Below are 6,138 nucleotides of genomic sequence, written 5' to 3'. Positions count from 1 at the left end.
CAAATATTATTTATTACCTGCCGTATAGTTGGATTATTATATCGTTACGGTATAATACAAATATGGATTCTTATGAAAGAAATATAAAATTATATATTAAATGTGGAAATATTATCATATGCGCTTGGTTTTATGTTATATATTACCAGAGAGATATATGAAAAGAGATAAATTTTAAATTTATCTTCAAAATGCAAATGATTTAACTTAATATTTATATTGGTTAAACAAAAATTGTACATGTGTGGATACAATAATTATGTATGTTGGAAATAAAATGATATTTTATAATGAAATATGTATATATAAAAAGATAAAATTATAGAAACATATATATTACAATAATTATATGAAATTCTTGTTATATTGGTAAAACAAGTATAAATTAAAAATGAAAATATGGATTACGAATGCTATATAAAAATGGCCGTAATCGAATAGATTTTTTACTTATATTTATATATTTAAAATTTTACCCAAAGGCGAAATATTGAATTTTTATTCAATATAATAAAAATCATGGAATTATATAAAGTGAAAAATCTATATATCTATTATATTGCTTATTTCGATTCAAAAATATGAATGGAATATGAAGGAAAAACATTATTCTGGTTGATCCTGCCAGTAGTTATATGCTTGTCTCAAAGATTAAGCCATGCATGTCTAAGTACACACGAATTAAAAGTGAAACCGCAAAAGGCTCATTATATCAGTTATGGTTCCTTAGATCGTTAACAGTTACTTGGATAACTGTGGTAATTCTAGAGCTAATACATGCAATTAAAACATGAACCTTATGGGACATGTGCTTTTATTAGGCTAAACCAAGCGATCGCAAGATCGTTATATTGGTTGAACTCTAGATAACATGCAGATCGTATGGTCTTGTACCGACGACAGATCTTTCAAATGTCTGCCCTATCAACTTTTGATGGTAGTATCTAGGACTACCATGGTTGCAACGGGTAACGGGGAATCAGGGTTCGATTCCGGAGAGGGAGCCTGAGAAACGGCTTACCACATCTAAGGAAGGCAGCAGGCGCGTAAATTACCCACTCCCAGCTCGGGGAGGTAGTGACGAAAAATAACAATACAGGACTCATATCCGAGGCCCTGTAATTGGAATGAGTACACTTTAAATCCTTTAACAAGGACCAATTGGAGGGCAAGTCTGGTGCCAGCAGCCGCGGTAATTCCAGCTCCAATAGCGTATATTAAAGTTGTTGCGGTTAAAACGTTCGTAGTTGAACTTGTGCTTCATACGGGTAGTACAACTTACAATTGTGGTTAGTACTATACCTTTATGTATGTAAGCGTATTACCGGTGGAGTTCTTATATGTGATTAAATACTTGTATTTTTTCATATGTTCCTCCTATTTAAAAACCTGCACTAGTGCTCTTAAACGAGTGTTATTGTGGGCCGGTACTATTACTTTGAACAAATTAGAGTGCTTAAAGCAGGCTTCAAATGCCTGAATATTCTGTGCATGGGATAATGAAATAAGACCTCTGTTCTGCTTTCATTGGTTTTCAGATCAAGAGGTAATGATTAATAGAAGCAGTTTGGGGGCATTAGTATTACGACGCGAGAGGTGAAATTCTTGGACCGTCGTAAGACTAACTTAAGCGAAAGCATTTGCCAAAGATGTTTTCATTAATCAAGAACGAAAGTTAGAGGTTCGAAGGCGATCAGATACCGCCCTAGTTTCTAACCATAAACGATGCCAGCTAGCAATTGGGTGTAGCTACTTTTATGGCTCTCTCAGTCGCTTCCCGGGAAACCAAAGCTTTTGGGCTCCGGGGGAAGTATGGTTGCAAGCTGAAACTTAAAGGAATTGACGGAAGGGCACCACCAGGAGTGGAGCCTGCGGCTTAATTTGACTCAACACGGGAAAACTTACCAGGTCCGAACATAAGTGTGTAAGACAGATTGATAGCTCTTTCTCGAATCTATGGGTGGTGGTGCATGGCCGTTCTTAGTTCGTGGAGTGATTTGTCTGGTTAATTCCGATAACGAACGAGACTCAAATATATTAAATAGATATCTTCAGGATTATGGTGCTGAAGCTTATGTAGCCTTCATTCATGGTGGCAGTAAAATGTTTATTGTGTTTGAATGTGTTTATGTAAGTGGAGCCGTACCTGTTGGTTTGTCCCATTATAAGGACACTAGCTTCTTAAATGGACAAATTGCGTCTAGCAATAATGAGATTGAGCAATAACAGGTCTGTGATGCCTTAGATGTCCTGGCTGCACGCGCGCTACAATGAAAGTATCAACGTGTATTTCCTAGACGAGAGGTCCGGGTAAACCGCTGAACCACTTTCATGCTTGGGATTGTGAACTGAAACTGTTCACATGAACTTGGAATTCCCAGTAAGTGTGAGTCATTAACTCGCATTGATTACGTCCCTGCCCTTTGTACACACCGCCCGTCGCTACTACCGATTGAATTATTTAGTGAGGTCTCCGGACGTGATCACTGTGACGCCTTGCGTGTTACGGTTGTTTCGCAAAAGTTGACCGAACTTGATTATTTAGAGGAAGTAAAAGTCGTAACAAGGTTTCCGTAGGTGAACTGCGGAAGGATCATTATTGTATAATATCTTATCGTTAATAAATATTTGTTATAATACAAATAAATACAATTTACCAAAATAAAAATATTACAAAATGATTCCACGGAATCAAAAGTTAAAGTCAAAATAAAATGAAGATGGCTTTTATTTTATATGTGGGGCTTGGCAACCTCATAAAAAGACTTTAACATTATTAATGTTGCTGTGCGTATTTGTGGCAGTACTTACTACAACAACGGCGTTTCCTATAAAAACAAATTCTCGAAAATGGAAATCGAAGAAACTAAACTAAATTCGAAAGTAGAAGTCGAATTAAAATAAAATAATTTTGAATGTGTGGTAATCAAAATAAGTGTGTGTGTATATGGACCATAATATACACGCGTTGCGAATATGTATTGTTCATCTATGTTATGAGCATACGTTGGCTAATGCAACAACCTAAAATATACAATGTTTGTACCTGTCATCCATCAGGTTAATGTTTTATATAAATTTTGCAGTATGTGTCACCCAAAATAGCAAACCATAACCAGATTATTATGATACATAATGCTTATATGAAACTAAGACATTTCGCAACATTTATTTTAGGTATAAAAATAAATTTATTGAAGGAATTGATATATGCCAGTAAAATGGTGTATTTTTAATTTCTTTCAATAAAAACAATATTGACATTATATAAAATTGAATTATAAAACTCTAAGCGGTGGATCACTCGGCTCATGGGTCGATGAAGAACGCAGCAAACTGTGCGTCATCGTGTGAACTGCAGGACACATGAACATCGACATTTTGAACGCATATCGCAGTCCATGCTGTTATGTACTTTAATTAATTTTATAGTGCTGCTTGGACTACATATGGTTGAGGGTTGTAAGACTATGCTAATTAAGTTGTTTATAAATTTTTTATAAGCATATGGTATATTATTGGATTAAATAATGATTTTATTCATAATATTAAAAAGAAATGAAAAACATTATCTCACATTTGAATGTGAAAAACGAAGAGAAATATTTTCTTTTTCAATCAAATAATACTGAGAAATGTCTAGCATAAAAAATTGAAATATTTTTCATCTAGAATTGTCTCTTATTAATGATTCGGAAAAAGAAAAATCTTGGTTTTGTTATTATTCTTCGTTGGTTCGTTAAATGGATAAAAATGACTTTGCTTACAAGAACTATTGGAACTATTTATAACGAATTTAATTGATTGTTTTATCATTTATATATAAAGAATTTATGGCAAAATATAGTTATATATACAACCTCAACTCATATGGGACTACCCCCTGAATTTAAGCATATTAATTAGGGGAGGAAAAGAAACTAACAAGGATTTTCTTAGTAGCGGCGAGCGAAAAGAAAACAGTTCAGCACTAAGTCACTTTGTCTATATGGCAAATGTGAGATGCAGTGTATGGAGCGTCAATATTCTAGTATGAGAAATTAATGATTTAAGTCCTTCTTAAATGAGGCCATTTACCCATAGAGGGTGCCAGGCCCGTATAACGTTAATGATTGCTAGATGATGTTTCCAAAGAGTCGTGTTGCTTGATAGTGCAGCACTAAGTGGGTGGTAAACTCCATCTAAAACTAAATATAACCATGAGACCGATAGTAAACAAGTACCGTGAGGGAAAGTTGAAAAGAACTCTGAATAGAGAGTTAAACAGTACGTGAAACTGCTTAGAGGTTAAGCCCGATGAACCTGAATATCCGTTATGGAAAATTCATCATTAAAATTGTAATATTTAAATAATATTATTAAGAATAATGTGCATTTTTTCCATATAAGGACATTGTAATCTATTAGCATATCCCAAATTTATCATAAAATATAACTTATAGTTTATTCCAATTAAATTGCTTGCATTTTAACACAGAATAAATGTTATTAATTTGATAAAGTGCTGATAGATTTATATTATTACAGAGCGTTAATTTTTCGGAATTATATAATGGCATAATTATCATTGATTTTTGTGTTTATTATATGCTCTTGTATGATTAACAATGCGAAAGATTCAGGATACCTTCGGACCCGTCTTGAAACACGGACCAAGGAGTCTAACATATGTGCAAGTTATTGGGATGTAAACCTAATAGCGTAATTAACTTGACTAATAATGGGATTAGTTTTTTAGCTATTTATAGCTAATTAACACAATCCCGGGGCGTTCTATATAGTTATGTATAATGTATATTTATATTATTTATGCCTCTAACTGGAACGTACCTTGAGCATATATGCTGTGACCCGAAAGATGGTGAACTATACTTGATCAGGTTGAAGTCAGGGGAAACCCTGATGGAAGACCGAAACAGTTCTGACGTGCAAATCGATTGTCAGAATTGAGTATAGGGGCGAAAGACCAATCGAACCATCTAGTAGCTGGTTCCTTCCGAAGTTTCCCTCAGGATAGCTGGTGCATTTTAATATTATATAAATAATCTTATCTGGTAAAGCGAATGATTAGAGGCCTTAGGGTCGAAACGATCTTAACCTATTCTCAAACTTTAAATGGGTAAGAACCTTAACTTTCTTGATATGAAGTTCAAGGTTATGATATAATGTGCCCAGTGGGCCACTTTTGGTAAGCAGAACTGGCGCTGTGGGATGAACCAAACGTAATGTTACGGTGCCCAAATTAACAACTCATGCAGATACCATGAAAGGCGTTGGTTGCTTAAAACAGCAGGACGGTGATCATGGAAGTCGAAATCCGCTAAGGAGTGTGTAACAACTCACCTGCCGAAGCAACTAGCCCTTAAAATGGATGGCGCTTAAGTTGTATACCTATACATTACCGCTAAAGTAGATGATTTATATTACTTGTGATATAAATTTTGAAACTTTAGTGAGTAGGAAGGTACAATGGTATGCGTAGAAGTGTTTGGCGTAAGCCTGCATGGAGCTGCCATTGGTACAGATCTTGGTGGTAGTAGCAAATAATCGAATGAGACCTTGGAGGACTGAAGTGGAGAAGGGTTTCGTGTGAACAGTGGTTGATCACGAGTTAGTCGGTCCTAAGTTCAAGGCGAAAGCCGAAAATTTTCAAGTAAAACAAAAATGCCTAACTATATAAACAAAGCGAATATAATACACTTGAATAATTTTGAACGAAAGGGAATACGGTTCCAATTCCGTAACCTGTTGAGTATCCGTTTGTTATTAAATATGGGCCTCGTGCTCATCCTGGCAACAGGAACGACCATAAAGAAGCCGTCGAGAGATATCGGAAGAGTTTTCTTTTCTGTTTTATAGCCGTACTACCATGGAAGTCTTTCGCAGAGAGATATGGTAGATGGGCTAGAAGAGCATGACATATACTGTTGTGTCGATATTTTCTCCTCGGACCTTGAAAATTTATGGTGGGGACACGCAAACTTCTCAACAGGCCGTACCAATATCCGCAGCTGGTCTCCAAGGTGAAGAGTCTCTAGTCGATAGAATAATGTAGGTAAGGGAAGTCGGCAAATTAGATCCGTAACTTCGGGATAAGGATTGGCTCTGAAGATTGAGATAGTCGGGCTTGATTGGGAA

At 35.5% G+C, this 6,138-nt stretch overlaps 2 non-coding genes across 2 annotated transcripts; both read left to right on the top strand.

The window, feature by feature from the left end:
- The first annotated feature begins 608 nt into the window (after positions 1-608).
- On the top strand, positions 609-2,599 carry LOC116802833. Its single transcript, XR_004363171.1, has one exon. It is a non-coding gene; the product is annotated as a small subunit ribosomal RNA (ribosomal RNA).
- A 685-nt stretch (positions 2,600-3,284) lies between these two features.
- On the top strand, positions 3,285-3,463 carry LOC116802831. Its single transcript, XR_004363169.1, has one exon. It is a non-coding gene; the product is annotated as a 5.8S ribosomal RNA (ribosomal RNA).
- Positions 3,464-6,138: the final 2,675 nt, after the last annotated feature.

This window comes from Drosophila sechellia, unplaced genomic scaffold (genome assembly GCF_004382195.2).
Source record: "Drosophila sechellia strain sech25 unplaced genomic scaffold, ASM438219v1 U_231, whole genome shotgun sequence".
Taxonomy (NCBI): domain Eukaryota; kingdom Metazoa; phylum Arthropoda; class Insecta; order Diptera; family Drosophilidae; genus Drosophila; species Drosophila sechellia.
The sequence above is the reverse complement of the archived record's forward strand: the minus strand, read 5'-3'. Positions and strand labels throughout refer to the sequence as shown.